The sequence below is a fragment of the Rhipicephalus sanguineus genome, chromosome 10 (genome assembly GCF_013339695.2).
Source record: "Rhipicephalus sanguineus isolate Rsan-2018 chromosome 10, BIME_Rsan_1.4, whole genome shotgun sequence".
Classification (NCBI taxonomy): domain Eukaryota; kingdom Metazoa; phylum Arthropoda; class Arachnida; order Ixodida; family Ixodidae; genus Rhipicephalus; species Rhipicephalus sanguineus.
In genome coordinates, this window is record NC_051185.1 from 107,953,797 (window position 1) to 107,980,637 (window position 26,841).

At 50.3% G+C, this 26,841-nt stretch overlaps 9 non-coding genes and 4 pseudogenes across 9 annotated transcripts; all 13 read left to right on the forward strand.

The window, feature by feature from the left end:
- Positions 1–4,196: 4,196 nt before the first annotated feature.
- LOC119372792 (5S ribosomal RNA) lies at positions 4,197–4,315 on the forward strand (annotated as a pseudogene).
- A 5,176-nt stretch (positions 4,316–9,491) lies between these two features.
- Positions 9,492–9,610, forward strand: LOC119372793 (5S ribosomal RNA; annotated as a pseudogene).
- A 163-nt stretch (positions 9,611–9,773) lies between these two features.
- Positions 9,774–9,892, forward strand: LOC119372727 (5S ribosomal RNA). The gene has a single exon (XR_005179659.1). It is a non-coding gene; the product is annotated as a 5S ribosomal RNA (ribosomal RNA).
- Positions 9,893–10,055: 163 nt separating this feature from the next.
- On the forward strand, positions 10,056–10,174 carry LOC119372728 (5S ribosomal RNA). The gene has a single exon (XR_005179660.1). It is a non-coding gene; the product is annotated as a 5S ribosomal RNA (ribosomal RNA).
- A 163-nt stretch (positions 10,175–10,337) lies between these two features.
- On the forward strand, positions 10,338–10,456 carry LOC119372729 (5S ribosomal RNA). Its single transcript, XR_005179661.1, has one exon. It is a non-coding gene; the product is annotated as a 5S ribosomal RNA (ribosomal RNA).
- A 163-nt stretch (positions 10,457–10,619) lies between these two features.
- LOC119372730 (5S ribosomal RNA) lies at positions 10,620–10,738 on the forward strand. Its single transcript, XR_005179662.1, has one exon. It is a non-coding gene; the product is annotated as a 5S ribosomal RNA (ribosomal RNA).
- Positions 10,739–10,900: 162 nt separating this feature from the next.
- On the forward strand, positions 10,901–11,019 carry LOC119372732 (5S ribosomal RNA). The gene has a single exon (XR_005179664.1). It is a non-coding gene; the product is annotated as a 5S ribosomal RNA (ribosomal RNA).
- A 5,172-nt stretch (positions 11,020–16,191) lies between these two features.
- On the forward strand, positions 16,192–16,310 carry LOC119372794 (5S ribosomal RNA; annotated as a pseudogene).
- A 164-nt stretch (positions 16,311–16,474) lies between these two features.
- On the forward strand, positions 16,475–16,593 carry LOC119372733 (5S ribosomal RNA). The gene has a single exon (XR_005179665.1). It is a non-coding gene; the product is annotated as a 5S ribosomal RNA (ribosomal RNA).
- Positions 16,594–16,756: 163 nt separating this feature from the next.
- On the forward strand, positions 16,757–16,875 carry LOC119372734 (5S ribosomal RNA). Its single transcript, XR_005179666.1, has one exon. It is a non-coding gene; the product is annotated as a 5S ribosomal RNA (ribosomal RNA).
- A 163-nt stretch (positions 16,876–17,038) lies between these two features.
- LOC119372735 (5S ribosomal RNA) lies at positions 17,039–17,157 on the forward strand. Its single transcript, XR_005179667.1, has one exon. It is a non-coding gene; the product is annotated as a 5S ribosomal RNA (ribosomal RNA).
- Positions 17,158–22,321: 5,164 nt separating this feature from the next.
- On the forward strand, positions 22,322–22,440 carry LOC119372795 (5S ribosomal RNA; annotated as a pseudogene).
- A 164-nt stretch (positions 22,441–22,604) lies between these two features.
- Positions 22,605–22,723, forward strand: LOC119372736 (5S ribosomal RNA). The gene has a single exon (XR_005179668.1). It is a non-coding gene; the product is annotated as a 5S ribosomal RNA (ribosomal RNA).
- Positions 22,724–26,841: the final 4,118 nt, after the last annotated feature.

A 26,841-nucleotide genomic window follows, 5' to 3' on the forward strand; every position in this document is an offset into this window, starting at 1 on the left:
TGGACGTTGCCGAGGCTGAAGAGGCAGCGAGGGGCACGGAAGACGCGAGAAAGCAGACGGGCACGCTGGACACGACGGCGTCTTCCGGCGGTGACGCCCCGAAGTCGGACTGCCCTGGGGTCCAGCAACGTGAAGGTGACTCGTCTGGGCCAAAGGGCAACGAGGCGTCATCACAGGTCCTGCCAGCAGCGTCAGCAGGAGGCGACACCGGCAAAGGTGTCGTTCCAGCAACGGAAGGGACGGCGGTTGACTCGGCTGTGGTAAAGGAGACGACGGGGAAAGTGACCGACAGTCAACGAGCTGCAAAGGTCGGCGACATTGATACGTCCAAAGAGCCACAGCCGGAAAAGAGTGGCGTCCATACGCCTACCAATGCCACCGCGGCGTCGAAACGCCCCCACCCCCAGAGCAGCAACGACGGTACCCAGCCGACGACACCTGGCGTTGAGGAACCTCCTGCAAAGACAGCGCAAGTACGGCGGTTCGTCCCTGCGGCCGCGCCCGAACGTGACTTTCGAGCAAGCGTGGCGGCAACGCGAACCCGTTGGACAAGCTCCAGCGGTTGCGCCGGACGGCACTGCCGGCGGATGGCACCGTCTAGCCTCGTGCTAGACGTGAGAGGTAAGCACAGTGCTGCTGGTCTCCTTTCCGCTCGTTAAAATGGCACCTGCGCGTTCGTTAAAAGTGGCCACCCTTAACGTCAGAGGACTGGCAGGCAAAAGGAAGCAAAGCCAGCTATATCGACTTTTAACGGAACGCGACATAGACGTCCTAGCGGTGCAGGAAACTAAAGTCGATGGCGAAGAGGAGACCGGCAGCATGGTGCAGCGTTTCACGTCTCGCTTTTTTGCTGTAGTTAGCCACGCAGTGGGCACATCGGCCGGCTGCATCCTATTTGTTAAGAAGTTGCCGGGGCTGCAGGTGAACGCCCATTTTACGTGTGAGGCCGGCCGATCTGCTGTGCTCGACTTTTCTCTGAACAACTCCGAGTGGCGTGTAGTGTGCGTGTACGCGCCCAACAAGGTCGAAGAAAGGGCCGTGTATTTTCATAGCCTTGAACAACGGCTCAGTGCAGGAAAGCAGTTAATAGTGTTGGGCGATTTTAACTGTGTCCTTAGTGCGCACGACAAAACGAGCACTCGGAGTTTCAGAGACAAGAGCACCGACATTTTGACGCGTATTGTCGAAAGCTGGGACCTTGAGGACGTAGCTGAATGTATTCAAGGTACGAGTGCAGTAAAGTTCACGCGTTTCGAAGGCCCTAGCCATGCAAGACTCGACCGCGTTTACGTAGCTGCCGACATCCTTCCGCAATGTACCAGCTACGACGTAGTCCCGGTATCGTTTTCGGACCACTGCCTAGTACAGTGCTCTATCGGAATCACCAAGCGAACCACCTCTTTCTCGTGGGAAACATGGAAATTAAATCGTAAATTATTGCAGGACGAGGAGTTTAATTTAACTGTAAATGAATGCATCTCCAAATTAGACCCTAGTGAAAACCTTTGTATTTGGCAGCAGTGGGAATTATGTAAGGAATCTTTAAAAATGAAAGCAATTGATAGGGCTACGTGTATTCGGCACGAAGAGAAAAGGAAAGAGAAGGAATTAAAACAGCTGCTTGATAAGCTACTCGAGCAGGAATGCCGAGCCCCTGGAAAATGGTCAGAAGACATCCGAAAAGTAAAACAAAAGATTGAGCAACTGGATGAAGAACGTTATCGCGGTGCTTTGGTGAGGGCAAGGGCAGAGGACACAGCCGCGGGTGAAATGCCATCAAAACGCGCCCTATGCTTGGAAAAAGCACGTGCCGAAAGAAACTACATACACGAGATAGAATGGGGCGGGACGGTAACAACTGATACAGAGGAGATTAAAATGGCTTTCACTGAACATTATCAGGCATTATTCGCCGCGCAGGACATTGACTTCGAAAAATTTAAGAACGAGTATCTGCCTGTTTTGCCCCGCGTTGACGATGAAAGAAAGGAGAGTTTGCAAAGGCCAATAACTCCGGCCGAAGTTGAAATTGCAATTGACAAGTTAAATCCTGGCAAATCACCCGGCCCCGACGGCTTCACCGCCGCTTTTTATAAACAGTTTAAACATGAAGTAAGCCCTATCCTCACAGCCATATTTAATGAAGCTTACAAATATAATACATTACCACCGTCATACCGGTCTTCCCACACAGTACTTATACCGAAAACCGAAGATCCAGATAAGCTAAAATTTGTTTCAGGGTATAGACCAATAGCCCTTACTAACGTAGAATACAAAATCTATATGAAGGTTTTGGCTCGCAGACTGCAGTCAGTGATTAAGGACATCGTTGGGCCGCATCAAACGTGCGGTATCAAAGGGCGATCCATTGTTACCAATATTCATATAGCGCGCAGCATACTTGAATGTTGTGATTATTCAGATGAGCGAGTTGCCATCTTACAGATTGATTTTGAAAAGGCATTTGATTGTGTTGACAATAGAATTTTGTTTGCTCTGTTAAATTATGTTAACCTTGGTTCTGTTATCTGCGACGGAGTGGCCCTGGCGTACCGAAACTGCACTACGAGGTTGATCGTTAATAAGAGTCTGGGGGCCCCCATTAGTGTGCAACGTTCGGTTCGTCAGGGTTGCCCCCTCAGCCCCTTGTTATTTTGCATCTACATAGAAACTCTCTGCATGAAAATTGTCAATGAACGTAGAATCAATGGTTTTGAGTTACAGGCAGCACAAGTTAAGCTGCTTGCATATGCGGACGATGTGGCTATTTTTTCAAGGGACAAACGTAGTATCGAACAGGCTGTCGAAACCTGTGCGCGATTTCAGCCAAGCTACAGGGAGCGGAGTTAACTGGTCGAAGTCCCTAGGGCTCTGGCACGGATCGTGGCCAACCAAACCTGACCACTTCGCTAACGTGCCTTGGGTGACAACCCCGGGCAGATATTTGGGCATCCCGCTCGATGGTTATCGCGACAGCGATCATTATTGGAAAGGTCAGGCGAAAGATATACGGGAGAAAGCCGACAAGTGGAAAGGAGCCGTCTTATCGATCTTTGCCAGAGCCACTGTTTGTAACTTGTTTTTTATCAGCAAGTTGTGGTACGTAATGCAGGTGCTGCATTGCTCCCGGACTAATGTGCAGAAGTTTCACAGAATATTTGCCATATTTGTCTGGGCTTCTGAGTGGGAGCGATGCAGCCGTACCAACTTGTTTCGACGGGTCAAAGATGGGGGGCTGGGACTTGGTCACCTCTTTTTGCGGCAGCTTGTTAGCCGTTTTTTGTTTTTTAGAGACGTCACTGATCCCTTCCTGCGCACACTGAGTCAAATGCGACTTGGTAGATGTCTCCCTGAGTATGTTGTTACTACCGAAGATTGTGTGGGAGGGATTGGCGGTTTCTATAAAGAAATAGTGTCTAGTGTCAGGTTTCTTTCTGTAAGATTTTCAAGAGAGTACCTTTGGAATGTAAAAAGAAAGGAACTTTATTTTGCCTTGTGCGACATTGTCTTCCCAGTGCCGTTGTACAGGTCCTTGTACAGTGGAGGCCCAGGTAGCAATGTTTTAAAGAGAGTAAAAAAAATGCAGGTGCCGCCGGGAACAAAGACCTTTTTTCTTTAAACTTCATACCGGAACGTTGCCTGTTAAAGCCTTTTTGGAGACAAGGGGTTGCTTTTTGCCATGGGGTAGTCATTGTTTGATTTGCAAATTGCCAGAAACGATAGACCATGTTTTTTTACATTGTTGGGAGGGGGTTTATTTTTGGGACGTACTACAGAGAACAGTCAAAAAAGAATTCCCACTGCACCCGTATGGCATTCGGTTCTTGTGCGTAAAGAATGAAGACGGCGTTCCGTTTGACGCAGTTATGCTCCTGGGCCTCCACTCTTTGTGGAGATCGCGAATGGCTGGGTACCACTTTGACAAAGATGCGCGGCCTGCTCGAGCGTACTTTAGAGAGAGCATTCATTGGTTATTAGAATTATATAAAGTGGAACCGGAACCACCCGAGTGGCTCTCAAGACTACAGCCGCTGGTGACATTGCCCGAATTTTAACTAGACGATACCAGCTCCATGCTGGTTGACTACACAGTCACCACGTGTACTTTGTACATCGGGTGGTTTTAATTTTAGTGTTGTTGGTTTCATGTGTTTTGTACCAAAGCCAGGTAATAAAGAAAAAAAAAAAAAAAAAAAATCGGCCATACCATGCTGAATGCGCCGGTTCTCGTCCGATCCCCGAAGCTAAGCAGCATTGGGCTCGGTCAGTACTTGGGAGGGAGACCACCTGGGAACACCGAGTGCTGATGGCACCTTCTTTTTTTTCTGCTTTTTTAGTTATTCTCTACAATGTATACTGCTGTTTTTTTATTTTTATTAGTCGCACTCATTAGTCACACTTCAATAATTACACATTGATGTTATTGACAAGAGCACATTGGTAGTTACAAGTAGAGTCGTAAAGCGGTGTCTCCCGCCATCGGCCATACCATGCTGCTCATTCTACTTCCGGACGCGATAGCGAACGGACGCAGGATGAACGGCTCCGATGGAGCGGCGATAGCGGCCCGTGCCGGCCGCGGTAACAGGATCACCGCTGAAGACGATAAGGACTACGAAATCGTGCTGCCTACTTTGCCTACCGGTCGTATCGTTCAGAACACGTTGTTCTTGCACGGAGACGTGCGTGAGAGGCCTTACCGGGTCGAAGATTTCCGAGACGCCCTTGCGACTGCTGGTGTTCTACCCGACGTGCTGGCAGTGGGTGCTTACCAGATTAACCATGTCTGGGCGGTCACCCTGAACACCAGCGAAGCCACAAAGAAACTCGCTGCCATGAAGGAGCTGAAGGTGAAAGGGCGTCGGTGTGTCGTTTTCGACCCCGAAGACCAGCAGGTCAAACTTCGCCTGCATTGGCTGCTGTACGGCGTGCTGGACGAAGACATTCGGACAGCTTTCGCGGCGTTCGGGAACGTAACCGAAGTGACGCGCGAGCGTTGGCGTGTCCAAGGGATGCGAGAAAAGGGCTCAACCACGAGGAGCGTGCTACTCAAATTGAAGCCCGGTCTCAAGGTTGACGACCTGCCCCACCAGGTTCGCGTCGCCGGCGAGTTGGCCCTCGTGGTGGTTCCCGGGCGAGCAATGCAGTGCCTGCGCTGCCATGGAACGGGGCACGTACGCCGTGACTGCAGGGTGCCTCGGTGTTCGAAGTGCCGGCGCTATGGACACGCGGACGCGGACTGCGTCCGTACGTACGCGTCGGCGACCGGGCTGCCAAAGGCGGATGACCACGAGCATCTGATGGACGTCGCCGAGGCTGAAGAGGCGGCGAGGGGCACGGAGGACGCGAGGAGGCAGACGGGGCCACCGGACACGTCGGCGCTTACCGGCGGTGACGCCCCGAAAGGGGTTGTGCCGGGGGGCCTACAAGCTGTAGGTGACTCGTCACGGTCACCGGGGAACGATCCGCTGACACAGGTCCTGCCTGCAGCTTCGTCAGGAGGAGGCACCGGGAAAGGGGTCATCCCAGCGCTGCAAAGAGCGGCGGTTGACTCGGCTGCGTCAACCGAGACGCCTGGGACAGCGGCGGACAGTGACCCAGCTGCCAAGGTCGGCGACGTTAAGACCTCCAAGGAGCCACCGTCAGAAAAGAGTGGCGTCACCATGCCTACCAATGTCGTCGCGGCGTCGAAGCGCCCCCACCCCCAGTCCAGCAACGACGGCAGCCAACCGGCTGCCCCTGGCGTCGAGGAGCCCCCTGCCAAGACAGCCCAAGTACGGCGGTCGTCTCTGCGACCGCGCCCGAACGTTTCATCCGACAAGCGCGGCGCCAACGCCGACCCTGGCGGGCAAGCTCCAGCGGTTGCGCCGGATGGCAATGCCGGCGACGGCACCGTCTAGCCCCGTGCTAGACGTGAGAGGTAAGCACAGTGCTGCTGGTCTCCTTTCCGCTCGTTAAAATGGCTCCTGCTTGTTCGTTAAAAGTTGCCAGCATAAACGTGAGAGGACTGGCAGGGAAAAGAAAGCAGGGCCAGCTTTATCGACTTTTAACGGAACGGGACATAGACGTACTAGCGGTGCAGGAAACTAAAGTCGATGGCGAAGAGGAGACCGGCAGCATGGTGCAACGTTTCACGTCTCGCTTTTTTGCTGTAGTCAGCCACGCTGTGGGCACATCGGCCGGCTGCATACTCTTTGTTAAGAAGTTGCCGGGGCTCCAGATGAACGCCCATTTTTCGAGTGTTGATGGCCGATGCGCAGTATTTGATTTTTCCCTGAACAACACCGTGTGGCGTGTCGTGTGTGTGTACGCGCCCAACAAGGTCGAAGAAAGGGCCGTGTTTTTTCACAGCCTTGAACAACGGCTCAGTGCAGGAAGGCAGTTAATAGTGTTGGGCGACTTTAACTGTGTCCTTAGTGCGCACGACAAAACGAGCACTCGGGGTTTCAGGGATAAGAGCACGGATATATTGACGCGTATTGTCGAAAGCTGGGACCTCGAGGATGTGGCAGAATGTATTCAAGGTACGAGGCCAGTAAAGTTTACGCGTTTCGAAGGCCCTAGCCACGCAAGACTCGACCGCGTTTACGTATCTGTGGACATCCTTCCGCATTGTACCGGTTACGACGTAGTCCCGGTGTCGTTTTCGGACCACTGCTTAGTACAGTGCTCTATCGGAATTACCAAGCGAACCACCTCTTTCTCGTGGGAAACGTGGAAATTAAATAGTAAATTATTGCAGGACGAGGAGTTTAATTTAACTGTAAATGATCGAATCTCCAAATTAGACCCCAGTGAAAACCTTTGTATTTGGCAGCAGTGGGAACTATGCAAAGAATCTTTAAAATTGAAAGCAATTGAAAGGGCTACGTGTATTCGGCACGAAGAGAAAAGGAAAGAGAAGGAATTAAAACTGCTGCTTGATAAGCTACTCGAGCAGGAATGCCGAGCCCCTGGAAAATGGATAGAAGACATCAGAAAAGTAAAACAAAACTTAGAGCAGCTGGACGAAGAACGGTATCGGGGCGCGCTTGTGAGGGCAAGGGCAGAGGATACGGCTGCGGGTGAAATGCCATCGAAACGCGCCCTATGCTTGGAAAAAGCACGTGCCGAAAGAAACTACATACACGAGATAGAATGGGGCGGGTCGGTAACAACCGATACAGAGGAAATTAAAATGGCTTTCACTGAGCATTATCGGGCATTATTCGCCGAGCACGACGTAGACCTGGAAAAATTCAAAAACGAGTATCTGCCTGTTTTGCCCCGCGTGGACGATGAAAGAAAGCAGAGCTTGCAAAGGCCAATAACCTCAGCCGAAGTTGAAGTAGCCATAGAAAAGTTAAATCCTGGAAAATCACCCGGTCCTGACGGGTTCACCGCCGCTTTTTATAAACAGTTTAAACACGAAGTAAGCCCTATCCTCACAGTCATATATAATGAAGCGTACAAATTAAATACATTGCCACCGTCATACCGGTCTTCCCACACAGTACTTATCCCTAAAACCGAGGACCCAGATAAGCTAAAATTTGTTTCAGGGTATAGACCAATAGCCCTTACTAACGTAGAATACAAAATCTATATGAAGGTTTTGGCTCGCAGACTGCAGTCAGTGATTAAGGACATCGTTGGGCCGCATCAAACGTGCGGTATCAAAGGGCGATCCATTGTTACCAATATTCATATAGCGCGCAGCATACTTGAATGTTGTGATTATTCAGATGAGCGAGTTGCCATCTTACAGATTGATTTTGAAAAAGCATTTGATTGTGTTGACAATAGAATTTTGTTTGCTCTGTTAAATTATGTTAACCTTGGTTCTGTTATCTGCGAGGGAGTGGCCCTGGCGTACCGAAACTGCACTACGAGGTTGATCGTTAATAAGAGTCTGGGGGCCCCCATTAGTGTGCAACGTTCGGTTCGTCAGGGTTGCCCCCTCAGCCCCCTGTTATTTTGCATGTACATAGAAACTCTCTGCATGAAAATTGTCAATGAACATAGCATCAATGGTTTTCAGTTACAAGCAGCAGAAGTTAAGCTGCTTGCGTACGCGGACGATGTGGCTATTTTTTCAAGGGACAAACGTAGTATAACCCAGGCTGTCGAAACCGTGCGTGCATTCAGCCAAGCTACAGGGAGCGGAGTTAACTGGTCGAAGTCCCTAGGGCTCTGGCACGGATCGTGGCCAACCAAACCTGACCACTTCGCAAACGTGCCTTGGGTGACGACCCCGGGCAAGTATTTGGGCGTCCCGCTCGATGGTTATCGCGACAGCGATCATTATTGGAAAGGTCAGGCGAAAGATATACGGGAGAAAGCCGACAAGTGGAAAGGCGCCGCCTTATCGATCTTTGCCAGAGCCACCGTTTGTAACTTGTTTTTCATCAGCAAGCTGTGGTACGTAATGCAGGTGCTGCATTGCTCCCGGACTAATGTGCAGAAGTTTCACCGAATATTTGCCATATTTGTCTGGTCCTCTGAGTGGGAGCGATGCAGTCGTACCAACTTGTTTCGACGGGTCAAAGATGGGGGGCTGGGACTTGGTCACCTCTTTTTGCGGCAGCTTGTTAACCGTTTTTTGTTTTTAGAGACGTCACTGATCCCTTCCTGCGCACACTGTGTCAAATGCGACTCGGTAGATATCTCCCTGAGTATGTTGTTACTATCGAAGATTGTGTGGGAGGGATTGGCGGTTACTATAAAGAAATAGTGTCTAGTGTCAGGTTTCTTTCTGTAAGATTTTCGAGAGAGTACCTTTGGAATGTAAAAAGAAAAGAGCTTTATTTTGCCTTGTGCGACATTGTTTTCCCAGTACCGTTGTACAGGTCCTTGTACAGTGGAGGCCCAGGTAGCGATGTATTAAAGAGAGTTAAAAAAATGCAGGTGCAGCCGGGAACAAAGACCTTTTTCTTTAAACTTCATACCGGAACGTTGCCTGTCAAAGCCTTTTTGGAGACAAGGGGTTGCTTTTTGCCATGGGGTAGTCATTGTTTGATTTGCAAATTGCCCGAAACGATAGACCATGTTTTTCTACATTGTTGGGAGGGGGTTTATTTTTGGGACGTATTACAGAGAACAGTCAAAAAAGAATTCCCACTGCACCCGTATGGCATTCGGTTTTTGAGCGTAAAGAATGAAGACGGCGTTCCGTTTGACGCAGTTATGCTCCTGGGCCTCCACTCTTTGTGGAGATCGCGAATGGCTGGGTACCATTTTGATAAAGATGCGCGGCCTGCACGGGCGTACTTTAGAGAGAGCATTCATTGGTTATTAGAATTACATAAAGTGGAATCAGAACCCCCCGAGTGGCTCTCAAGACTACAGCCGCTGGTGACATTACCCGAATTTTAACTAGACGACACCAGCTCCATGCTGGTTGACTACACAGTCACCATGTGTACTTTGTACATCGGGTGGTTTTAATTCTAGTGTTGTTTATTTCATGTGTTTTGTACCAAAGCCAGGTAATAAAGAAAAAAAAAAAAAAAATCGGCCATACCATGCTGAATGCGCCGGTTCTCGTCCGATCCCCGAAGCTAAGCAGCATTGGGCTCGGTCAGTACTTGGGAGGGAGACCACCTGGGAACACCGAGTGCTGATGGCACCTTCTTTTTTTTCTGCTTTTTTAGTTATTCTCTACAATGTATACTGCTGTTTTTTTATTTTTATTAGTCGCACTCATTAGTCACACTTCAATAATTACACATTGATGTTATTGACAAGAGCACATTGGTAGTTACAAGTAGAGTCGTAAAGCGGTGTCTCCCGCCATCGGCCATACCATGCTGAATGCGCCGGTTCTCGTCCGATCCCCGAAGCTAAGCAGCATTGGGCTCGGTCAGTACTTGGGAGGGAGACCACCTGGGAACACCGAGTGCTGATGGCACCTTCTTTTTTTTCTGCTTTTTTAGTTATTCTCTACAATGTATACTGCTGTTTTTTTATTTTTATTAGTCGCACTCATTAGTCACACTTCAATAATTACACATTGATGTTATTGACAAGAGCACATTGGTAGTTACAAGTAGAGTCGTAAAGCGGTGTCTCCCGCCATCGGCCATACCATGCTGAATGCGCCGGTTCTCGTCCGATCCCCGAAGCTAAGCAGCATTGGGCTCGGTCAGTACTTGGGAGGGAGACCACCTGGGAACACCGAGTGCTGATGGCACCTTCTTTTTTTTCTGCTTTTTTAGTTATTCTCTACAATGTATACTGCTGTTTTTTTATTTTTATTAGTCGCACTCATTAGTCACACTTCAATAATTACACATTGATGTTATTGACAAGAGCACATTGGTAGTTACAAGTAGAGTCGTAAAGCGGTGTCTCCCGCCATCGGCCATACCATGCTGAATGCGCCGGTTCTCGTCCGATCCCCGAAGCTAAGCAGCATTGGGCTCGGTCAGTACTTGGGAGGGAGACCACCTGGGAACACCGAGTGCTGATGGCACCTTCTTTTTTTTCTGCTTTTTTAGTTATTCTCTACAATGTATACTGCTGTTTTTTTATTTTTATTAGTCGCACTCATTAGTCACACTTCAATAATTACACATTGATGTTATTGACAAGAGCACATTGGTAGTTACAAGTAGAGTCGTAAAGCGGTGTCTCCCGCCATCGGCCATACCATGCTGAATGCGCCGGTTCTCGTCCGATCCCCGAAGCTAAGCAGCATTGGGCTCGGTCAGTACTTGGGAGGGAGACCACCTGGGAACACCGAGTGCTGATGGCACCTTCTTTTTTTTCTGCTTTTTTAGTTATTCTCTACAATGTATACTGCTGTTTTTTTATTTTATTAGTCGCACTCATTAGTCACACTTCAATAATTACACATTGATGTTATTGACAAGAGCACATTGGTAGTTACAAGTAGAGTCGTAAAGCGGTGTCTCCCGCCATCGGCCATACCATGCTGAATGCGCCGGTTCTCGTCCGATCCCCGAAGCTAAGCAGCATTGGGCTCGGTCAGTACTTGGGAGGGAGACCACCTGGGAACACCGAGTGCTGATGGCACCTTCTTTTTTTTCTGCTTTTTTAGTTATTCTCTACAATGTATACTGCTGTTTTTTTATTTTTATTAGTCGCACTCATTAGTCACACTTCAATAATTACACATTGATGTTATTGACAAGAGCACATTGGTAGTTACAAGTAGAGTCGTAAAGCGGTGTCTCCCGCCATCGGCCATACCATGCTCATTCTACTTCCGGGCGCGCCAGCGAACGGACGCAGAATGAACGGCTCCGATGGAGCGGCGATAGCGGCCCAAGCCAGCCGCGGAAACAGGATCACCGTCGACGATGATAAGGAATACGAAATTGTGCTGCCCACTCTGCCTACCGGTCGTGTTGTTCACAACACGTTGTTTTTGCACGGTGACGTGCGTGAGAGGCCCTACAGGGTCGAAGACTTCCGAGACGCCCTGGTCACCGCTGGTGTGCTCCCCGACGTGGTGGCGTTGGGGGCGTACCAGATTAACCATGTCTGGGCGGTGACCCTCAACACCGGAGAAGCTACAAAGAAACTGGCCGCGTTGAAGGAGCTCAAGGTGAAAGGGCGCCGGTGCGTCATTTTCGACCCTGAAGACCAACGGGTGAAAATTCGCCTGCACTGGCTGCTCTACGGTGTGCAGGACGAAGACGTACGGACAGCTTTCGCGGCGTTCGGAAACGTCACCGAGGTGACGCGTGAGCGTTGGCGCGTCCAGGGCATGCGGGAAAAGGGCTCAACCACCAGGAGCGTGCTCCTCAAGTTGAAGCCTGGACTGAAGGTGGACGACCTGCCCCACCAGGTTAGAGTCGCCGGCGAATTGGCCCTCGTGGTGGTGCCCGGGAGGGCAATGCAATGCCTGCGTTGCCACGGCACGGGTCATGTTCGCCGAGACTGCAAGGTGCCCCGCTGTTCGAAGTGCAGGCGCTATGGACATGCAGACGCGGACTGCGTCCGCACCTACGCGTCGGCGACCGGACTGCCAAGGGCTGACGAGCACAACGAGCTCATGGACGTCGCCGAGGCCGAGGAGGCAGCGAGGGGGACTGACGAGGCGAGAAAGCAGGCGGGTCAACCGGACACATCGGCGCCTTCCAGCGGTGAAGCCTCGAAAGGGGCTGGCCCGGCTGAACAAGAAGCGTCAGGTGACTCGTCTGGCTCAAAAGGCACCCCGCCGATAACACAGGTCCTGCCAGCGTCCTTAGGAGCTGACACCCGCCAGGTTCCTGAACCGACGCGCCAACGAGCGGCGGGTAATGCGGCTGGGTCGAGCGACACGACGGGCAAAGCGACGGAGAGCTCGCCAGGAACCAAGGGCGGCGAGCAGAAAAGCCCGAGCGAGCCGCAGGCGGAGAAGCCTGGCGGCCAGACGTCTATCAACGCCGCCGTGGCGTCGAAGCGCCCGCACCCGCAGACCAGCGACGACGGGACTCAAGCGACGACGCCGGGTGTCGAGGAACCCCCAGCAAAGACTGCCCAAGTACGGCGGTCATCCCTTCGTCCGCGCCCCAACGTTCCGTCCGACAGGCGAGGAGGCAACGCCGAGCCAGTCGGGCAAGTTCAAGTGCCGGCGCCGGACGGCACCGCCGGCGATGGCGTCGTCTAGCCCCGCGCTAGACGTGAGAGGTAAGCACAGTGCTGCTGGTCTCTCTTCTTTTCGTTAAAATGGCTCCTGCATGCCCGTTAAAAGTTGCAACCCTAAACGTTAGAGGACTGGCGGGAAAAAGAAAGCAGGGCCAGCTTTATCGACTTTTAACGGAACGCGACATAGATGTGCTGGCGGTGCAGGAAACGAAAGTTGATGGTGAAGAAGAGACCGGCAGCATGGTGCGACGTTTCACGTCTAGGTTTTTTGTTGTGGTCAGCCACGCACTGGGCACATCGGCCGGCTGCGTACTTTTTGTGAAGAAGTTGCCGGAGCTCCAAGTGAATGGTCATTTTTCGTGTGCGACGGGCCGGTGTGTGGTTCTTGACTTTTCTTTGAATAATGTCGAGTGGCGTATTGTGTGTGTGTACGCGCCCAACAAGGTGGAAGAAAGGGCCCTGTTTTTTCACGGCCTAGAACAACGACTCTGTGCAGAAAAGCAGACGATACTGTTGGGCGACTTTAACTGCGTTCTCAGTGCACACGACAAGACGAGCACTCGCGGCTTTAGAGAAAAGAGCACAGATGTCTTGACGCGCATTCTCGAGAACTGGGATCTTGAGGATGTTGCAGAATGTCTTCAGTATGCGAGTGCGATTAAGTACACGCGTTTTGAAGGGCCTAGTTATGCGAGACTTGACCGCATTTATGTATCCGTTGACATCCTGCCGGCATGTACTAGTTATGCTGTAGTCGCGGTGTCCTTTTCTGACCACTGCTTAGTGGAATGCTCTATCGGAAATAAGAAGCGAACCAATTCTTTCTCGTGGGAAACATGGAAATTAAATAGGAAGCTGCTGGAGGATGAAGAATTTAATTCAAGTGTAATTGAGGAAATTGGCAAATTAGAACCAAGCAAAAGTCTGCACATTTGGCAACACTGGGAGCTGTGTAAAGAAACTATAAAATTAAAAGCAATTGACAGGGCAACGCGCATTCGGCATGATCAGAGAAAGAAAGAGACGGAAATGAAAGAGCTTCTTGATAGGCTACTAAAGCATGAATGCCGAGCCCCCGGAAAATGGTCAGAAGACATCAGAAAAGTAAAACAAAAGATTGAGCAACTGGACGAAGAACGTTATCGCGGTGCGTTGGTGAGGGCAAGGGCAGAGGACACAGCCGCGGGTGAAACGCCATCGAAGCGAGCGCTGTGCTTGGAAAAAGCACGCGCGGAAAGAAACCACATACATGAGATAGAATGGGGCGGGTCGGTAACAGGCGATACAGAGGACATTAAAATGGCTTTCACTGAGCATTATCGGGCATTATTCGCCGCGCACGACGTAGACCTGGAAAAATTTAAAAACGAGTATTTGCCTGTTTTGCCTCGCGTGGACGATGAAAGAAAGGAGAATTTGCAAAGGCCAATAACCTCAACCGAAATTGAACTAGCAATAGACAAGTTAAATCCTGGAAAATCACCCGGACCTGACGGATTCACCGCCGCTTTTTATAAACAGTTTAAACACGAAATAAGCCCTATACTCACAGTCATCTTTAATGAAGCGTACAAATTAAACACATTGCCACCGTCATACCGGTCTTCCCACACAGTACTTATCCCTAAAACCGAGGACCCAGATAAGCTAAAATTTGTTTCAGGGTATAGACCAATAGCCCTTACTAACGTAGAATACAAAATATATATGAAGGTTCTGGCTCGAAGACTACAGACTGTGATTAAGGACATCGTCGGGCCTCACCAAACGTGCGGTATCAAAGGGCGATCGATTGTGACCAATATTCACATAGCGCGCAGCATACTCGAATGTTGTGATTATTCAGATGAGCGAGTTGCCATCTTACAGATTGATTTTCAAAAGGCGTTCGATTGTGTTGACCATAGAATTTTGTTTGCTCTGTTAAATTATGTTAACCTCGGTTCTGTTATTTGCGAGGGAGTGGCCCTGGCGTACCGAAACTGCACTACAAAGTTGATCGTGAATAAGAGTCTGGGGGCCCCCATTAGTGTGCAACGTTCGGTTCGTCAGGGTTGCCCCCTCAGCCCTTTGTTATTTTGCATGTATATTGAAACTCTCTGCATGAAAATTGTCAACGAACATAGCATCAACGGTTTTCAGTTACAAGCAGCAGAAGTTAAGCTGCTTGCGTACGCGGATGATGTGGCTATTTTTACAAGGGACAAACGTAGTATAACACAGACAGTAGAAACCGTGCGTACATTCAGCCAAGCTACAGGCAGCGGAGTTAACTGGTCGAAGTCTCTAGGGCTCTGGCACGGATCGTGGCTAACCAAACCTGACCACTTCGCTAACGTGCCTTGGGTGACGACCCCGGGCAGGTATTTGGGCGTCCCGCTCGATGGTTATCGCGACAGCGATCATTATTGGAAGGGTCAGGCGAAAGATATACGGGAGAGGGCAGATAAGTGGAAAGGAGCCGCCATATCGATCTTTGCCAGAGCCACTGTTTGTAACTTGTTTTTTATCAGCAAGTTGTGGTACGTGATGCAGGTGCTGCATTGCTCCCGGACTAATGTGCAGAAGTTTCACAGAATATTTGCCATATTTGTCTGGGCTTCTGAGTGGGAGCGATGCAGCCGTACCAACTTGTTTCGACGGGTTAAGGACGGGGGACTGGGACTCGGTCACTTGTTTTTACGGCAGCTGGTCAACCGGTTTTTGTTTTTTAGAGATGTCACCGATCCTTTCCTGCGAACACTGTGTCAATTGCGACTTGGTAGATGTCTCCCAGAGTATGTAGTGACTACCGAGGATTTTGTGGGAGGGATTGGGGCTTTCTTTAAAGAAATTGTGTTTAGTATCAGGTTTCTCACTGTGAGATTTTCAAGGGAGTACCTTTGGAGTGTAAAACGAAAAGAACTTTATTTTGCCTTATGCGACATCGTCTTTCCAGTGCCGTTGTACAGGTCCTTGTACAGTGGAGGCCCAGGTAGCAACGTTTTAAAGAGAGTAAAAAAAATGCGTGTGCAGCCGGGAACAAAGACCTTTTTCTTTAAACTGCATACCGGAACGTTGCCTGTTAAATCTTTTTTGGAGAAAAGGGGTTGTTTTTTGCCATGGGGTACTCATTGTTTAATTTGTAAATTGCCGGAAACCATAGATCATGTTTTTTTGCACTGTTGGGAGGGGGTTTATTTTTGGGACGTTTTGCAGAGATCTGTCAAGAAAGAGTTCCCGCTGCACCCGTATGGCATTCGGTTTTTGTGCGTAAACAATGAAGATGGGGTTCCTTTCGATGCAATTATGCTCCTGGGCCTCCACTCCTTGTGGAGATCGCGAATGGCAGGCTACCATTTCGATAAAGATGCGCGGCCTGCACGAGCGTACTTCAGGGAGAGTATTGATTGGTTTATAGAATTATATAAAGCGGAACCGGAACCACCCGAATGGCTGTCAAGACTACAGCCGCTGGTGACATTGCCCGAATTTTAACTTGACGATACCAGCACCATGCTGGTTGATTACACAGTCACCATATGTACTTTGTACATCGGGTGGTTTTTACACCAGTGTTGTGTATTATGTGCTGTGTACCAAAGCCAGGTAATAAAGAAAAAAAAAAAAAAAAAAATCGGCCATACCATGCTGAATGCGCCGGTTCTCGTCCGATCCCCGAAGCTAAGCAGCATTGGGCTCGGTCAGTACTTGGGAGGGAGACCACCTGGGAACACCGAGTGCTGATGGCACCTTCTTTTTTTTCTGCTTTTTTAGTTATTCTCTACAATGTATACTGCTGTTTTTTTTATTTTTATTAGTCGCACTCATTAGTCACACTTCAATAATTACACATTGATGTTATTGACAAGAGCACATTGGTAGTTACAAGTAGAGTCGTAAAGCGGTGTCTCCCGCCATCGGCCATACCATGCTGAATGCGCCGGTTCTCGTCCGATCCCCGAAGCTAAGCAGCATTGGGCTCGGTCAGTACTTGGGAGGGAGACCACCTGGGAACACCGAGTGCTGATGGCACCTTCTTTTTTTTCTGCTTTTTTAGTTATTCTCTACAATGTATACTGCTGTTTTTTTATTTTTATTAGTCGCACTCATTAGTCACACTTCAATAATTACACATTGATGTTATTGACAAGAGCACATTGGTAGTTACAAGTAGAGTCGTAAAGCGGTGTCTCCCGCCATCGGCCATACCATGCTGAATGCGCCGGTTCTCGTCCGATCCCCGAAGCTAAGCAGCATTGGGCTCGGTCAGTACTTGGGAGGGAGACCACCTGGGAACACCGAGTGCTGATGGCACCTTCTTTTTTTTCTGCTTTTTTAGTTATTCTCTACAATGTATACTGCTGTTTTTTTATTTTTATTAGTCGCACTCATTAGTCACACTTCAATAATTACACATTGATGTTATTGACAAGAGCACATTGGTAGTTACAAGTAGAGTCGTAAAGCGGTGTCTCCCGCCATCGGCCATACCATGCTGAATGCGCCGGTTCTCGTCCGATCCCCGAAGCTAAGCAGCATTGGGCTCGGTCAGTACTTGGGAGGGAGACCACCTGGGAACACCGAGTGCTGATGGCACCTTCTTTTTTTTCTGCTTTTTTAGTTATTCTCTACAATGTATACTGCTGTTTTTTTATTTTTATTAGTCGCACTCATTAGTCACACTTCAATAATTACACATTGATGTTATTGACAAGAGCACATTGGTAGTTACAAGTAGAGTCGTAAAGCGGTGTCTCCCGCCATCGGCCATACCATGCATTCTACTTCCGGCCGCGCAAGCGAACGGACGCAGGATGAACGGCTCCGATGGAGCGGCGATAGCGGCCCGTGCCGGCCGCGGTAACAGGATGGCTGTCGAAGAAGATAACGCTTACGAGATTGTGCTGCCTACTCTGCCCACTGGCCGTGTTGTTCTCAACACGTTGTTTTTGCACGGAGACGTGCGTGAGCGGCCGTACAAGGTGGAAGATTTCCGAGACGCCCTCGCCGCGGCTGGTGTGCTCCCTGACGTCGTGGCGTTAGGGGCGTACCAGATCAACCACGTCTGGGCGGTGACACTGAAAACCGGTGAAGCCACGAAGAAGTTAGCAGCGGTTAAGGAGCTGAAGGTCAAAGGCCGCCGGTGTGTGGTTTTCGACCCTGAGGACCAGCAGGTCAAACTGCGCCTGCATTGGATGCTTCACGGCGTCCAAGATGACGACATCCGGACCGCTTTCGCTGCATTCGGGAACGTCACCGAGGTTACCCGAGAGCGTTGGCGCGTACAAGGCATGCGAGAGAAGGGCTCCACCACAAGGACTGTGTTGCTGAAGCTGAAGGCGGGAGTAAGGGTCGACGACCTGCCCCACCAGGTTCGTGTCGCCGGCGAGTTGGCCCTCGTGGTGGTGCCCGGGCGTGCAATGCAGTGCCTGCGCTGCCACGGCACGGGACACGTTCGCCGGGACTGCAGGGTGCCCCGGTGTTCGAAGTGCCGGCGTTACGGACACGCGGACGCGGACTGCGTCCGAACCTACGCGTCGGCGACCGGGCGGCCAAAGGACGACGAAAATGAAGAGCTCATGGACGTCGCCGAGGCGGAGGAGGCTGCGAGGGGAATCGACGAGGCAGGAAAGCGGTCACGACCAGAGGACACGTCGACGCCTTCCAGCGGTGACGCCCCGAAAGGAGACGGGCCGGTGGACCAACCAGCTGTAGGCGACATGTCGGGGACAAAGGGCCACCAGCCAGCAACACAAGTCGTCCCAGCGGCGTCAGGAGGCGATACCCGAAAGGGCAAGGCACCAACGCTTCATAGAGGGGCGGGCGAGTCGAGTGTGTCAACCGACGCGTCGCCGGCAGTCACGTCAAGTTCACCAGCACCCAAGGTTGGCGAACCTACAAACTTGAACGAGCCACAACCGGAGAAGAGTGGCGTTCACACGCCGCTCAATGTCACCGCGGCCTCCAAGCGCCCCCACCCCACGACCAGCAACGATGGTACTGAAGCGACCGTAATTGCCAACGAGGAACCACCCGCCAAGAGCGCCCAAGTACGGCGGTCATCCCTTCGACCGCGCCCCAACGTTCCGGCCGACAAGCGCGGCGGCAACGCGGAGCACGTGGGGCAAGTCCAAGTACCTGCGCCGGATGGCAACGCCGGCGACGGCATCGTCTAGCCACGTGCTAGACGCGAGAGGTAGGCATTGTGCCGCTGGTCCCTTTTCTTTTCGGTAAAATGGCGCCTGACTGCCCGTTAAAGGTCGCGACCATAAACGTTAGAGGACTGGCAGGAAAAAGAAAGCAAAGCCAGGTTTACCGACTTCTAACGGAACGAGAGATAGACGTGCTTGCAGTTCAGGAAACGAAAGTCGACGGCGAGGAGGAGACCAGCGGCATGGTGCAGCGTTTCGCGTCTAGATTTTTTGTCGTTGTTAGTCATGCAGTGGGCACATCGGCTGGATGCTTACTTTTCGTTAAGAAGTTGCCGGGGCTTCAGGTGAACGCTCACTTTTCGTGTGCGTCGGGTCGGTGTGCCTCTCTTGACTTCTCAATGTACAACACCGAGTGGCGTGTCGTATGCGCATATGCGCCCAACAAGGCTGAAGATAGGGCCCTGTTCTTTGGTAGCCTTGAGCAACGGCTAAGTGCAGGAAGGAAGCTAGTATTGTTAGGGGATTTCAACTGCGTCCTCAGTTCCCACGACAAAACGAGCGCTCGGTCTTTTAGAGATCAGAGCACAGATGTGTTATTGAGAATCGTTGAGAACTGTGATCTTGAGGACGTTGCCGAAAGTTTCCACTGTTCGGGTGTACTGAAGTATACGCGTTTCGAAGGCCCAAGCTATGCACGACTCGACCGTATTTATGTATCAGTCGAAGTACTTCCTGAATGTGCTAGTTACGAGGTAGTGCCGGTGTCCTTTTCTGACCACTGCTTAGTTCAGTGCTCTATCGGAATTACCAAGAGAAACAACTCTTTTTCGTGGGAAACCTGGAAATTAAATGGCAAGCTCCTGGAGGATGAAGAATATAATTCGTATGTAATGGAGGAAATTAACAAATTAGACCCTAGTGAAAGCCTGCACATTTGGCAACAGTGGGAGCTACTCAAAGAAACTTTAAAATTAAAAGCAATTAACAGGGCTTCGTGCATTCGGTATAACGAGAAACGGAAAGAGGCTGAATTAAAAGCGCTGCTTGATAAACTACTCAAGCAGGAATGCCGAGCCCCTGGAAATTGGAAAGAAGACATCAGAAAAATAAAACAAAAGTTAGAGCAGCTGGACGAAGAACGTTATCGGGGTGCGCTGCTGAGGGCAAGGGCAGAGGACACCGCTGCAGGCGAAACGCCTACGAAACGCGCGCTATGCCTAGAAAAAGCGCACGCCGAAAGGAACCACATACACGAAATAGAATGGGGTGGTACCTTATCAAAAGATACAGATGACATTAAAAGAGCTTTCACGGAACATTATCGGGCGCTATTCGCATTGCACGACGTAGACTTTGAAAGTTTCAAAAATGAATTTCTGTCTGGTTTACCCCGTCTGGACGACGAAAGGAAGGAAAGTTTAGAGCGTGCAATAACAGTGGCCGAAGTGGAGCACGCTATAGACAAGTTAAATCCTGGAAAGTCCCCAGGACCGGATGGATTCACTGCCGCCTTTTATAAAATGTTTAAACGCGAAATTAGCCCGATCCTAACGGTTATATTTAACGAAGCGTATAAATTGAACACATTGCCTCCATCATACAGGTCTTCCCACACTGTTCTCATACCCAAGACCGAGGATGTACATAAACTCAGATCTCTAACAGCGTATCGACCCATAGCCCTAACCAACGTTGAGTATAAAATTTATATGAAAGTATTGGCTCGAAGATTGCAGACAGTCATAAAGTACATCGTCGGGCCTCACCAGACATGTGGCATCAAAGGGCGATCTATTGTCTTAAACATTCATAAAGCGCGGAGCATACTGGAATATTGTGATTTTTCATATGAGCATGTTGCCATATTACAGTTAGATCTGGAAAAGGCTTTTGATTGCGTTGATCACAAAATTTTGTTTGCTGTATTAAATCACGCTAACCTCGGTTCTGTCATCTGCGAGGGAGTGGCCCTGGCGTACCGAAACTGCACGACCAGGTTGATAGTAAATAAGAGTGTGGGGGCCCCCATTAGTGTGCAACGTTCGGTTCGGCAGGGTTGCCCCCTCAGCCCCCTGTTATTTTGTCTTTATATTGAAACCTTGTGTTTGAAGGTAATCAACAACAACAGAATCAATGGTTTCCGGCTACATGCAGCTGAAGTCAAGCTGCTTGCGTATGCAGACGATGTAGCCGTTTTCACAAAGGACCAACACAGTATAGAACTGGCTGTCAAAACTGTGCGTGATTTCAGTCAAGCTACAGGGAGCGGTGTTAACTGGTCCAAGTGTCTAGGGCTCTGGCACGGATCGTGGCCATCGAAACCAGACCACTTTGCTAACGTGCCCTGGGTGACGACCCCGGGCAAGTACTTGGGCGTCCCGCTGGAGTGTTATCGCGACAGCGATCACTATTGGAAAAGTCAGGCTAAGGATACGCAAGAGAAAGCAGAGAAGTGGAAAGCAGGTGCCCTATCGATCTTTGCCAGAGCCACTATTTGCAACCTGTTTTTCATCAGCAAGCTGTGGTACGTTATGCAGGTGCTGCATTGCTCACGGACTAACGTGCAAAAGTTCCACAGGATATTTGCCACGTTTGTCTGGGCTTCTGGGTGGGAACGGTGCAGCCGTACAAACTTGTTCCGACGGGTAAAAGACGGGGGGCTCGGACTGGGTCACCTCTTCTTCCGTCAGCTCGTTAACAGGTTTTTGTTCTTTAGGGATGTCAGTGATCCTTTCTTGCGCACCATATGCCAATTGCGACTAGGTAGACTGTTGCCTGAGTATGTTGTCTCAACTGAGGAGTGTGTAGGAGGGATTGGTGGCTTTTATAAAGAAATAGTGTCGAGTGTGAAATTTCTTACCGTACGGTTTTCGAGAGAATATCTAGCCAATGTGAAACGAAAGGAACTTTACTTTGCTCTTTGTGATGTTGTCTTGCCTATGCCGTTGTATAGGTCATTGTACAGTGGAGGCCCAGGTAGCAATGTGTTAAAGAGAGTTAAAAAAATGCATGTGCAGCCCGGAACAAAAACATTCTTCTTTAAGGTTCATTCAGGAACGTTACCGGTCAAAACTTTTTTAGAGCGAAAGGGATGCTTTTTGCCGTGGGGTACACACTGTTTAATTTGCAAGGTACCAGAAACAATAGATCATGTTTTTTTGCATTGTTGGGAAGGGGTTTATTTTTGGGATGTCTTACAAAGAACTATTAAGAAAGATTTACCTCTGGACCCGTACGGCATTAGGTTTTTGAATGTCGACAATGAATACGGGGTTCCTCTAGACACCATCATGCTCTTGGGCCTCCACTCTTTGTGGCGATCGAGAATGGCAGGTTATCACTTTGATAAAGATGCTCGGCCTGCACGAGCCTACTTTAGAGAAAGTATTCATTTGTTTCTAGAAATTCATAAGGCAGCACCGGAACCACCAGAGTGGCTCCCAACAGTAGAGCCGCTGGTGACATTACGCGAATTTTAATATGACGACACCAGCGTGACGCTGGTTGACAGCTCAGTCACCGTATGTACTGTGTACATTGGGTGTTTTTACAAGTGTTGAATGTAATATATGTTGTGTACCTAAGACAGGTAATAAAGAAAAAAAAAAAAAATCGGCCATACCATGCTGAATGCGCCGGTTCTCGTCCGATCCCCGAAGCTAAGCAGCATTGGGCTCGGTCAGTACTTGGGAGGGAGACCACCTGGGAACACCGAGTGCTGATGGCACCTTCTTTTTTTTCTGCTTTTTTAGTTATTCTCTACAATGTATACTGCTGTTTTTTTTATTTTTATTAGTCGCACTCATTAGTCACACTTCAATAATTACACATTGATGTTATTGACAAGAGCACATTGGTAGTTACAAGTAGAGTCGTAAAGCGGTGTCTCCCGCCATCGGCCATACCATGCTGAATGCGCCGGTTCTCGTCCGATCCCCGAAGCTAAGCAGCATTGGGCTCGGTCAGTACTTGGGAGGGAGACCACCTGGGAACACCGAGTGCTGATGGCACCTTCTTTTTTTTCTGCTTTTTTAGTTATTCTCTACAATGTATACTGCTGTTTTTTTATTTTTATTAGTCGCACTCATTAGTCACACTTCAATAATTACACATTGATGTTATTGACAAGAGCACATTGGTAGTTACAAGTAGAGTCGTAAAGCGGTGTCTCCCGCCATCGGCCATACCATGCTCATTCTACTTCCGGGCGCGCCAGCGAACGGACGCAGAATGAACGGCTCCGATGGAGCGGCGATAGCGGCCCAAGCCAGCCGCGGAAACAGGATCACCGTCGACGATGATAAGGAATACGAAATTGTGCTGCCCACTCTGCCTACCGGTCGTGTTGTTCACAACACGTTGTTTTTGCACGGTGACGTGCGTGAGAGGCCCTACAGGGTCGAAGACTTCCGAGACGCCCTGGTCACCGCTGGTGTGCTCCCCGACGTGGTGGCGTTGGGGGCGTACCAGATTAACCATGTCTGGGCGGTGACCCTCAACACCGGAGAAGCTACAAAGAAACTGGCCGCGTTGAAGGAGCTCAAGGTGAAAGGGCGCCGGTGCGTCATTTTCGACCCTGAAGACCAACGGGTGAAAATTCGCCTGCACTGGCTGCTCTACGGTGTGCAGGACGAAGACGTACGGACAGCTTTCGCGGCGTTCGGAAACGTCACCGAGGTGACGCGTGAGCGTTGGCGCGTCCAGGGCATGCGGGAAAAGGGCTCAACCACCAGGAGCGTGCTCCTCAAGTTGAAGCCTGGACTGAAGGTGGACGACCTGCCCCACCAGGTTAGAGTCGCCGGCGAATTGGCCCTCGTGGTGGTGCCCGGGAGGGCAATGCAATGCCTGCGTTGCCACGGCACGGGTCATGTTCGCCGAGACTGCAAGGTGCCCCGCTGTTCGAAGTGCAGGCGCTATGGACATGCAGACGCGGACTGCGTCCGCACCTACGCGTCGGCGACCGGACTGCCAAGGGCTGACGAGCACAACGAGCTCATGGACGTCGCCGAGGCCGAGGAGGCAGCGAGGGGGACTGACGAGGCGAGAAAGCAGGCGGGTCAACCGGACACATCGGCGCCTTCCAGCGGTGAAGCCTCGAAAGGGGCTGGCCCGGCTGAACAAGAAGCGTCAGGTGACTCGTCTGGCTCAAAAGGCACCCCGCCGATAACACAGGTCCTGCCAGCGTCCTTAGGAGCTGACACCCGCCAGGTTCCTGAACCGACGCGCCAACGAGCGGCGGGTAATGCGGCTGGGTCGAGCGACACGACGGGCAAAGCGACGGAGAGCTCGCCAGGAACCAAGGGCGGCGAGCAGAAAAGCCCGAGCGAGCCGCAGGCAGAGAAGCCTGGCGGCCAGACGTCTATCAACGCCGCCGTGGCGTCGAAGCGCCCACACCCGCATACCAGCGACGACGGGACTCAAGCGACGACGACGGGTGTCGAGGAACCCCCAGCAAAGACTGCCCAAGTACGGCGGTCATCCCTTCGTCCGCGCCCCAACGTTCCGTCCGACAGGCGAGGAGGCAACGCCGAGCCAGTCGGGCAAGTTCAAGTGCCGGCGCCGGACGGCACCGCCGGCGATGGCGTCGTCTAGCCCCGCGCTAGACGTGAGAGGTAAGCACAGTGCTGCTGGTCTCTCTTCTTTTCGTTAAAATGGCTCCTGCATGTCCGTTAAAAGTTGCAACCCTAAACGTTAGAGGACTGGCGGGAAAAAGAAAGCAGGGCCAGCTTTACCGACTTTTAACGGAACGCGACATAGATGTGCTGGCGGTGCAGGAAACGAAAGTTGATGGTGAAGAAGAGACCGGCAGCATGGTGCGACGTTTCACGTCTAGGTTTTTTGTTGTGGTCAGCCACGCACTGGGCACATCGGCCGGCTGCGTACTTTTTGTGAAGAAGTTGCCGGAGCTCCAAGTGAATGGTCATTTTTCGTGTGCGACGGGCCGGTGTGTGGTTCTTGACTTTTCTTTGAATAATGTCGAGTGGCGTATTGTGTGTGTGTACGCGCCCAACAAGGTGGAAGAAAGGGCCCTGTTTTTTCACGGCCTAGAACAACGACTCTGTGCAGAAAAGCAGACGATACTGTTGGGCGACTTTAACTGCGTTCTCAGTGCACACGACAAGACGAGCACTCGCGGCTTTAGAGAAAAGAGCACAGATGTCTTGACGCGCATTCTCGAGAACTGGGATCTTGAGGATGTTGCAGAATGTCTTCAGTATGCGAGTGCGATTAAGTACACGCGTTTTGAAGGGCCTAGTTATGCGAGACTTGACCGCATTTATGTATCCGTTGACATCCTGCCGGCATGTACTAGTTATGCTGTAGTCGCGGTGTCCTTTTCTGACCACTGCTTAGTGGAATGCTCTATCGGAAATAAGAAGCGAACCAATTCTTTCTCGTGGGAAACATGGAAATTAAATAGGAAGCTGCTGGAGGATGAAGAATTTAATTCAAGTGTAATTGAGGAAATTGGCAAATTAGAACCAAGCAAAAGTCTGCACATTTGGCAACACTGGGAGCTGTGTAAAGAAACTATAAAATTAAAAGCAATTGACAGGGCAACGCGCATTCGGCATGATCAGAGAAAGAAAGAGACGGAAATGAAAGAGCTTCTTGATAGGCTACTAAAGCATGAATGCCGAGCCCCCGGAAAATGGTCAGAAGACATCAGAAAAGTAAAACAAAAGATTGAGCAACTGGACGAAGAACGTTATCGCGGTGCGTTGGTGAGGGCAAGGGCAGAGGACACAGCCGCGGGTGAAACGCCATCGAAGCGAGCGCTGTGCTTGGAAAAAGCACGCGCGGAAAGAAACCACATACATGAGATAGAATGGGGCGGGTCGGTAACAGGCGATACAGAGGACATTAAAATGGCTTTCACTGAGCATTATCGGGCATTATTCGCCGCGCACGACGTAGACCTGGAAAAATTTAAAAACGAGTATTTGCCTGTTTTGCCTCGCGTGGACGATGAAAGAAAGGAGAATTTGCAAAGGCCAATAACCTCAACCGAAATTGAACTAGCAATAGACAAGTTAAATCCTGGAAAATCACCCGGACCTGACGGATTCACCGCCGCTTTTTATAAACAGTTTAAACACGAAATAAGCCCTATACTCACAGTCATCTTTAATGAAGCGTACAAATTAAACACATTGCCACCGTCATACCGGTCTTCCCACACAGTACTTATCCCTAAAACCGAGGACCCAGATAAGCTAAAATTTGTTTCAGGGTATAGACCAATAGCCCTTACTAACGTAGAATACAAAATATATATGAAGGTTCTGGCTCGAAGACTACAGACTGTGATTAAGGACATCGTCGGGCCTCACCAAACGTGCGGTATCAAAGGGCGATCGATTGTGACCAATATTCACATAGCGCGCAGCATACTCGAATGTTGTGATTATTCAGATGAGCGAGTTGCCATCTTACAGATTGATTTTCAAAAGGCGTTCGATTGTGTTGACCATAGAATTTTGTTTGCTCTGTTAAATTATGTTAACCTCGGTTCTGTTATTTGCGAGGGAGTGGCCCTGGCGTACCGAAACTGCACTACAAAGTTGATCGTGAATAAGAGTCTGGGGGCCCCCATTAGTGTGCAACGTTCGGTTCGTCAGGGTTGCCCCCTCAGCCCTTTGTTATTTTGCATGTATATTGAAACTCTCTGCATGAAAATTGTCAACGAACATAGCATCAACGGTTTTCAGTTACAAGCAGCAGAAGTTAAGCTGCTTGCGTACGCGGATGATGTGGCTATTTTTACAAGGGACAAACGTAGTATAACACAGACAGTAGAAACCGTGCGTACATTCAGCCAAGCTACAGGCAGCGGAGTTAACTGGTCGAAGTCTCTAGGGCTCTGGCACGGATCGTGGCTAACCAAACCTGACCACTTCGCTAACGTGCCTTGGGTGACGACCCCGGGCAGGTATTTGGGCGTCCCGCTCGATGGTTATCGCGACAGCGATCATTATTGGAAGGGTCAGGCGAAAGATATACGGGAGAGGGCAGATAAGTGGAAAGGAGCCGCCATATCGATCTTTGCCAGAGCCACTGTTTGTAACTTGTTTTTTATCAGCAAGTTGTGGTACGTGATGCAGGTGCTGCATTGCTCCCGGACTAA